Genomic DNA, 9,179 nt, shown 5'->3' on the forward strand with positions numbered 1-9,179 from the left:
ATGAAATTCTGTGTGGTAAGAATGAATGAGTAAATAACAAACAAGATTATGAAACCTATATTTGTTTGTCTGGTGCAGAGGTGGAAAACCTCTGGCAACAGGTTCAGATCGTGCCTTCTTCCAATCACGACTTTGGCGCTCTATATGTGTCTCCCAGAATATCAACACAAAAACTACTCAAGATGTTATCCATCAAAATTGAGAGCAAGAACAAAAATAGTTCAATATTAATGTGTAATTTTCAGTATTGTTTACCAATGAAGTACCAAGTTATGATTAATTTACATTTATAAAGAGGTGAAACAATACTTTAGAAAAAGAATAGGCAAATATATATCTCAACGAATCCAATATTGAGGTCTGAATCGCTTGACCGATCATTTTATTAAAGGCACCGAGGCACAATCGAAAACTCGGCCGCAGAAATTTCTGTCGTTCCCCTTGGTGTCCTAAGACCTAAATGGTCAATCCAGCAGTGCCAACTTTGGCACGCAAGCACGGCTATATAGCATACGAAAAGTAATAACTTTTTTGTCAGACTAATATTTTTTGGAAAAGCAATTCCAATTTTAGTCTAATCTCATTGTTTGAAGGAAATCTTATCTTTTTTTTTCAAAGTTCTTCGCATCACAAATTTCATTTGGCGCATGGAAGAATTTTGTCATTGAATTTAATTAATTTTGGCACGCGAAACAAAAAGGTTGTCCACTCTTAGTCTAATGCAGGCAACCTTTTTAATGCCGCGGGCCCTTTTCGAATGAGGAAAGTCACTGCGGGCCGCAATGTTGAATATATATATATTTATATTATATATATATTTAAATATACCAGTTCTGAATTACGTTAGAATTTGCGCGTCGCGGAATCAAATGCTTGGATTGCACAGAGCTATTGCGATTATCTGAACACAATATGCAAGTATTTTTATTCGATGACTAAATTTCAGAAATTTTATTTAACGCAAAAAAATCCAAAAAGCCAGTAGCAAAGGTGCAGTACACTTTTTAATATTGTGCAGGATGATCGAAGCCTAAACGAAAGATAATATATATTCATAAAGAAATAAATTTGGGTTGCAAATTTATTCCTATAATTTCCTCGAGCAATGATCACAAGAGCCGAAGTAAAATGCAATCGATGTCTCGAAAATTTTCATTCCGGTCGTGCCTCTAGCGCGTTTGAACGACGAGGTATAATTTGTGTGGGCCACTATGAAATCTTCGGCGGACAAGGGTTGGACGACCCTGGTCTAATGACTTTTTTTACGATAATTAACAGCGACATCGTAGAAAATTGCGGTAAAGCTTTGCCGTTGATCAATATACCGCGATACTCTAAGATGGTGATTTTCAATCTTTTTGATGGAGCGAAGACCCAACAAAATATTGAAAATTCTGAATGTCTTGTACAAAATAGACCATGAATATATATATATAGTAAGCAAACCTTATACTGGCAAAAAATGATATTTGAAGTACATTATGTTTGATATTAGTGGCAAACAAAAACCCTATTTGATTATATTTAAATAATATACATATAATACAGACTTTTGGATTTCAATAGACAACTGGGGGAATCCTTCGACTGTACGCTACTGGCGGAAACCCGATTGAAAACACTGATATACAGCGATCTCCATATTTGAATTAATAATTTTGTTTCAGATTATTCGGGGTCTTGTTCTGAATGATGACTTGTTATTGTAGCATTTCTAAAAAAATACATCGGCTACAAGGGAGAAAAGTGCTAAACCATGAATTTTGAAAAAGATAATCCCAAAAATCGTGAGGTTAATATTTATTTTAAGATATATATACAAATGATTGATGAGACGCCATCGTCTAAATCCGGCGAATGCCGCGTCAGGTAGAAATGTCTTTTGACCTGTACTGTAGTACCCGACCAGTATCGGTGGTACACTAGGTCCGAATCTTCCATGGCTTGATAATAAAATTTTATTTTGATATTTCATATACCGATACTGTGAAAATCTAATTTTTTTTAATTTTATATTTGTCCGTTATCAAAAAAGTTCGAGTTTGAAGTTGTTACTGTCGCGGTCGATTAGTTGTTATTGCATCATTTCAGCATTTTTACACGTTCAACTGGACAATTATCGAGCGTTGGAGTCAAATTATACTGTTACGAACAGCACGAAAACAGTTTGTTTACATTAAATATTCCCCAAAGGCTTTACCGCTCTGTGGCGCTGGTAATGGTAATCAAAATGTTGTGTGTAACTGTAGAAAATATGTCTCAATCGCCATGCATGTATATATACGTTTATAGTCAAGTAGGCTGAGATTAAGATAGAATTACACACCGTATTTCCCGGCGAATAAGTCGGCAGTCGCTTTTCTGTACCCAAATTTTTTGCCTGATTTTGGCGCCGGGGTCGTCTTATTAGGCGAGTATGATGATTTTTATCATTTCGGGATCGGCTTATTATTTAATTCAAAATCTGGATTTTCAACGCTGTGATTATCATATTTGAAGTTGCCCTATTATGTATATTTATTGTCGTTAATTAAACTGTAGGCCTACTTTCCGGGATTTTATAGCAGATCTCGGGATTTTTACAACGGCGATAACGAATTAGCAAGAGCGCGAAAATATGTATCAAAACTAAATACAAACAAACAGTTTATCCCGCATTATTATGTCCGCAGATTGCCCTGTTATTTGGGATCAGTAATGTTCTTATTTGGTGGATGCAATCGCGAGTTGCGAGGCAGTTTGAATTCCCGTAGTTGTCATGGATTGAATATTACGCTACAACAAAAGTCGTTATTAGGCCGCGAGCCGAGGCCCTGAAAAACGCCTAGAAAGTGAGTTTCGTAGCGCACATCAGGTAATTACCTGAAAATGATTTTAAAATGTTCCTTAAAAATTTAGTAACAAATATTGCCTTGTTCCCACTTCCAAAAGTTGCACGTTTTACGGAAAAGACGCTTTTACTACAAGAAATATGTGCTACGATCTGTCCTATATTCTCTACATTTTCGGCACTGAACAATGACTTCTGCATGACGTAACAATTGAATTAAACCAGCTGTTAGCGAGCGGATGAATATTAGTTATTTCTGTTCGACCTTGCGCTGAGTTGGGCAGGCTTTCCATAGCCCTGTTTAGTTATTATTAGTTAAGTTATGCTAAGACGTTGTTGAAAAATGTATAAGTAAATTATTAAACACTTGTAGATCCTTACCACGGATATGGGCCGTGAGACGAAACCATGAAAACGCCCAGAAAATGAGTTTCGTAGCGCACATCTGGTAACTAAATAAATTCTTCAGTTTTGTGTGAAAACGAACATAATGAACGCATTACAGCTTGTTCCACAATCCTGGTGCGAAATTGAATATAAGAGGTTCCCGGAAATTCAATAACCATAAGTTTACAACACATACATAAGAACTATGCAATTCGAGAGCCCTACAGCACACTAACACAAATGTATTCCTGTAATGTTTTGCCTGACCAAAATCGGACTTCCTCGGTCAATCATAATTTATTAGGTAGATTACGAAAAATATGGCATACATGTAACCAACAACAAAAAATACTTTAATTGTGTGACAGGAGTCGGGAGTGACCTCGAAAGCAGCGACACCAACAACGCTGATTCACATTTGAGAATAAATTTTATGTAATAACCACAAGCAGTTTACAACAAGAACAGCATAAAAAGCTACATCCATTTTATAGAAGCTATCAAGTATCAAACGTATTTATTTTTAAGCAATGAAGTCACAAATTAACATCGTGAGAACGAAAACACAAATAAATCAGTTATTTCTCACTTAGAAATTTACCGCAAAAGTCAAGAAAATTAAATGAATGTACAATATGTACATAACATAGTGAACAGAAATATTACAATTTACAATTAATCTTTTTTTAGTTTATGTGGTTATGTATTTGAACAAAGGCAATAATATTTCTAGAAACAGGACTACGACACTAACAAATGTCCGAAAAAAAAAACAAATGTATGATACTTATTAAATCAACTGTAATATCTAATTCACTTTCTTCTGAATTGTTTTCGAAATCCACTATCTCAAAAATCGACTTTTCCTCTATAGGTGTACTGTGATTTCTGCAGTCAATACAAAAACAAAAATCTGTGCATTTTAAGTTGATTTTGGCACACTTTCATAAATTATTTTGACTATTTTTCTTTGCAGTTTGCCAACTCAAGAACTGATTTGAGGGCCACATGCTTCTTCAGTGAATCATTGTTGGGTGGAGAGTATAATCCTTATGTTTGACAGTGTTAAATAGACGTGCCCTGGTATCATTTACATTCTTCATATCCTCTTCAAATTCCTCAGCTTTATTTATTAATACCTCGTTAACCTCAAAAGATCTTCATAGTCGAGGGAAAAAAATGAATTGAAAATCTCAATGAAGTCTCCAACATGAATTTGATGGGCAGTTCCAATTGCAGAAAAGTGCTAAAGTATTTCAATATGAATAGCCCATCTAAGCTGTTTGCAACTATTATGATTCTCATATACCTTTAAGCTTCAAGACTTCTTGTTTAATCCATTTTATAGCACTGATAGCAGCAGGGATCAGAGCCTGCGTTAGGTCGGATTGGTGGAACATTGCCGTTTTCTTTTGTAGTACAGTATCTAAAATAAGGAAGAAAATAATATTTGGAGCAGCATGATTTTAAAAATACCCCAAAATACTAACTAATACCTTGAATACATAATGCATTTTATCTGATGTACTAAATGAGCGATTATATGCTCATTGCATGTTCTACAGTCCAGCAGTGTTTGCATACCATTACTAGACTATATCTACACTAAATTTTGATATATCACAGTCTGAAATGTCCTATGACAGTATGAGTATGGACTATAGACTATATTTTGAAACATCAACTGTTTGTCTACAACTTCATTTCTCACCTCTCAATCATTTCCAATGCTACCTTTCTTTCCACTCCGGCATAACTTATCATTGCTTCCCAGGTTCTTGTCGACTCTATGAATTTAGATTTAGAACAACCGACATTAGTAAAATTGATTAATTTCTTCTCTTTCACTGCACAACCGTGCATTACAGAAACAGCCATTCATTTCTATTTCCAAATATGCTGTGGCCTATATAGTAGTATAAGTCTGCTGAATAGTCAAGAAGAGTCATTAAATTAATCATAAACATTTCATGCAAGCCAGAAAATATCGTTGTTTGTGACATATTATTCTAGGTCTAGCCTTCCTTGGAGTTACCGCACCGTACCTATTTAACAACGTCTTATGAGCTAGTGCTCAACTAAAATTGCTATTTATGGCAAGGATATACAAGTGTTTAATATCTTACCTATACTTTTCAACACCTCCTTAGAATAACTGGACTAATATTACCGGTAACTGAAAAAAACTATGGAAAGGCTACTCAACGCAAAAGCGAGCAGTTGAGTACATCTGATATTCATCCGACCACTGGGGATCCACCTACAGCTGACTAACTTGACTGTTACGTCGTGCAGAAGTCTGCGTTCATTGGCCCATGATACCGGAAAAGCAGAGAAAATAGGACAGATGGTAACACATATTTATTGTAGTAAAAGCGTCTTTTCTGTAAAACGTGCAACTTTTGGAAGTGGGAACAAGGCAATATTTGTTACTAAATTTCTAAGGAACATTTTAAAATCATTTTCAGGTAGTTACCTGATGTGCGCTACGAAACTGAAAGATAAATGGCCTCGGCTCGCGGCCTATATGGGCCATTTCAACGAATGCGCAAACGGCGGCGACCGCTCAGAAGCCCTTGCATGGTAATTTGAGATTCCGATTTTGATGCGAGTTTACTGCCCGTCTTATTGGGAGGTTATATGCAAAACCCATTTTTTCAGGCTCAAAAACGTGCCTCGTCTTATTTACCGGGTCGACTTATTCGCCGGGAAATACGGTAATGATTCCCGGGGAGAGGAAAGTCGATAAGACGGCTTGATCTTATGGCGAACCACAACCACTCGTCAGGTTACCAGTTCACGGGGTCCAGGTGCGGCAGTGTGGCTCTTCGTTCTAAACGTTAGGAATACGCTCGCCACCGTACCTCTGATTACTCTGCGTGGGTTCGTAGGTTCGAATCTCGTGCAGGGATAGTTATGTGCGAGAGGATTGCTGGACAGCCTCCCTCCACCATCGACTCCATGTTTCCGAAAACAACAAACTAACTAACTATTCCCATACCCGACATGGAATGGTAGCCGGACGAGAGGCCGTGGTTCGCCATATGGTTAGGCCGTCGTCTTGTTGACTTTCCATTCCCCGGGATAAATACGAGAATGTGAATCATATCCCTACACAGAACCCAGTCGCAGTGTCGATGTTTTCCGACAAGGGGTTAGAGACTATGTTTTTTTTTTCGACATTGCGACAATTTTAGGGTTACCAGATCCCGAATTTGTCGAAAATTTCGACATTGCGACTTCGGAATTATCGACATTGCGACAATTTGGTCGCAATGTCGATTTTTCAAACCAAATAGGTCGCATTGTCGAAAATTCTAACTTTCCTGATTGAAATTTCGACATTGCGACTTCGGAATTGCAACTTCGGAATTATCGACATTGCGACAATTTGGTCGCAATGTCGATTTTTCAAACCAAATAGGTCGCATTGTCGAAAATTCTAACTTTCCTGATTTAAATTTCGACATTGCGACTTCAGAAATGCGACTTCGGAATTATCGACATTGCGACAATTTATTTTTTTCGGTAGCAATGTCGATTTTTCTTGTCTAAAAATTTCACATTTTTGCGTATAACTTTTGAACAACTTGAGATATCGACATGTGCAATATGCCAATGAATGCAAAATTTTGATGCCAATATATGATCCAAATATTGCTGTTTTTGCATTTCCTTAAAAAAAGTTATTAGTAGAAAACCTCAAACCCTAACGCTATCGCAATAAACTCTGTCTTAAAAAGGCTATAACTTTTGAAAAATGACTCCATGAGTGATCAAATTGCGGTCTATGGGTTCGTAAAAAGCACCTCCTTTCGTAGATATCAAAATTTTCAAGATTGGGGTAAAGGAAAAAATATTCCTTTTACGAAATTCAAATATATTCCCTTATGCGAAGTAAATTATGTTACCTCACTTTGGAGAGGATATGCCAAAATGAAACTTCTGATTCAGGACGTTAAACTTGGCGCAACTCATATCAAAAGAAAGGACTCGTTAATACCACCTCAGATATAGTTGAGTTTTTGAAATTGGTTCAGTAGTTCGAAAGTTATTACCAAAACAAAATTATTCGTTCAAAAATTCGAACCTTGATAACTTTTCGAATATTCGATGAATTTTTAAATAAAAAGTGTTTTGGATTAGTTACACTAATACCTTCTCAAAAAACTAAAAACAAATGTTCTATAACATGTAGTTTATTTTTTGCATTTTGGGGTCAAAGTTCAAAGGTTAGGTAAAAGTTGCTTCAATAGTGGATAAATATCATACTGATGGGTTACCCAATAAATTTTTTTCATTTTACGATGTATAGTAAATGATATATTATTCTTCGAATGTTTGAAAATTAGTCGCGATTTTTTACGCTCCATCCATATTTCAGCTAGTACTATGCGAATAGTCTTAAAATTATCATGGTTTGAAAAATATTGACTCTTACTTTAAATGAAATTAAACTATTTTATTTCAGACTTTTAACTTTGACCAACATTCAATTTTATTTGTTTTTTACTACACTTTTTTGTTGGCAAATTGCTCCAAAATTATTGCGATGAAAAATACGAGGTTTAGAGTAGGCAAAACAAAGCTTCCATGGCATTAATAAAAAGCAATTTTTAATGTTGAAAAAGGTACGTCGTGCAGAAGTCTGCGTTCATTGGCCCATGATACCGGAAAAGCAGAGAAAATAGGACAGATGGTAACACATATTTATTGTAGTAAAAGCGTCTTTTCTGTAAAACGTGCAACTTTTGGAAGTGGGAACAAGGCAATATTTGTTACTAAATTTCTAAGGAACATTTTAAAATCATTTTCAGGTAGTTACCTGATGTGCGCTACGAAACTGAAAGATAAATGGCCTCGGCTCGCGGCCTATATGGGCCATTTCAACGAATGCGCAAACGGCGGCGACCGCTCAGAAGCCCTTGCATGGTAATTTGAGATTCCGATTTTGATGCGAGTTTACTGCCCGTCTTATTGGGAGGTTATATGCAAAACCCATTTTTTCAGGCTCAAAAACGTGCCTCGTCTTATTTACCGGGTCGACTTATTCGCCGGGAAATACGGTAATGATTCCCGGGGAGAGGAAAGTCGATAAGACGGCTTGATCTTATGGCGAACCACAACCACTCGTCAGGTTACCAGTTCACGGGGTCCAGGTGCGGCAGTGTGGCTCTTCGTTCTAAACGTTAGGAATACGCTCGCCACCGTACCTCTGATTACTCTGCGTGGGTTCGTAGGTTCGAATCTCGTGCAGGGATAGTTATGTGCGAGAGGATTGCTGGACAGCCTCCCTCCACCATCGACTCCATGTTTCCGAAAACAACAAACTAACTAACTATTCCCATACCCGACATGGAATGGTAGCCGGACGAGAGGCCGTGGTTCGCCATATGGTTAGGCCGTCGTCTTGTTGACTTTCCATTCCCCGGGATAAATACGAGAATGTGAATCATATCCTTCCCTAAAACCAGACACTCACGAATTCGGGCACTTCTTTAGGCACCATTTCATGCACTTGGATTTTTTTTTCTTATTTCATCCATAGTTCATTGGGGTTTCAAATTTATTATACCTTGAATAAATTTGTGCTTTTCTATATCATAATAGAACAATACTTTTTTTCTAATTTAAATAGATAAAATGTGGCAAGCCTGAGCACAAAATCGAAAATCAGGCATTCGTGAAATTTCAGCACTTTGCATAAACATAATTCCCAATGCAGCAATGTTAGAAACAATTTGTATGATTGAATTTTGGTGAAAAGGGGCGATTGCGACTTGTGAACGCGTGTCAAGTTTTGCAAGTGCCCGATTTTCCACTTTTCTCCGTGATGATTGCCATATTTTTCCTAGATTATTTCCGTCAGAACTTACTACACTTCGCTTTCTGAATATTTTTTTTCCCAAGACAATACAAGCATTTTAACAATACAAGAAGCAATACCGGTACTGGTTGACAA

General features: G+C 36.8%; 1 long non-coding RNA gene across 2 annotated transcripts; it reads right to left on the reverse strand.

Moving 5' to 3' along the window:
* Positions 1 to 3,101: 3,101 nt before the first annotated feature.
* LOC144422869 (uncharacterized) lies at positions 3,102 to 5,732 on the reverse strand. 2 transcript variants are annotated; one of them, XR_013475414.1, is made up of 3 exons: positions 4,929 to 5,732; positions 4,527 to 4,643; positions 3,102 to 4,105 (listed from the first exon to the last, which is right to left on the reverse strand). It is a non-coding gene; the product is annotated as an uncharacterized LOC144422869 (long non-coding RNA). The 2 variants fall into 2 exon arrangements; XR_013475413.1 differs by lacking the exon at positions 3,102 to 4,105 and having other exon boundaries at positions 4,124 to 4,643; positions 4,929 to 5,731.
* Positions 5,733 to 9,179: the final 3,447 nt, after the last annotated feature.

This window comes from Styela clava, chromosome 5, assembly GCF_964204865.1.
Source record: "Styela clava chromosome 5, kaStyClav1.hap1.2, whole genome shotgun sequence".
NCBI classification, from domain to species: Eukaryota; Metazoa; Chordata; class Ascidiacea; order Stolidobranchia; family Styelidae; genus Styela; species Styela clava.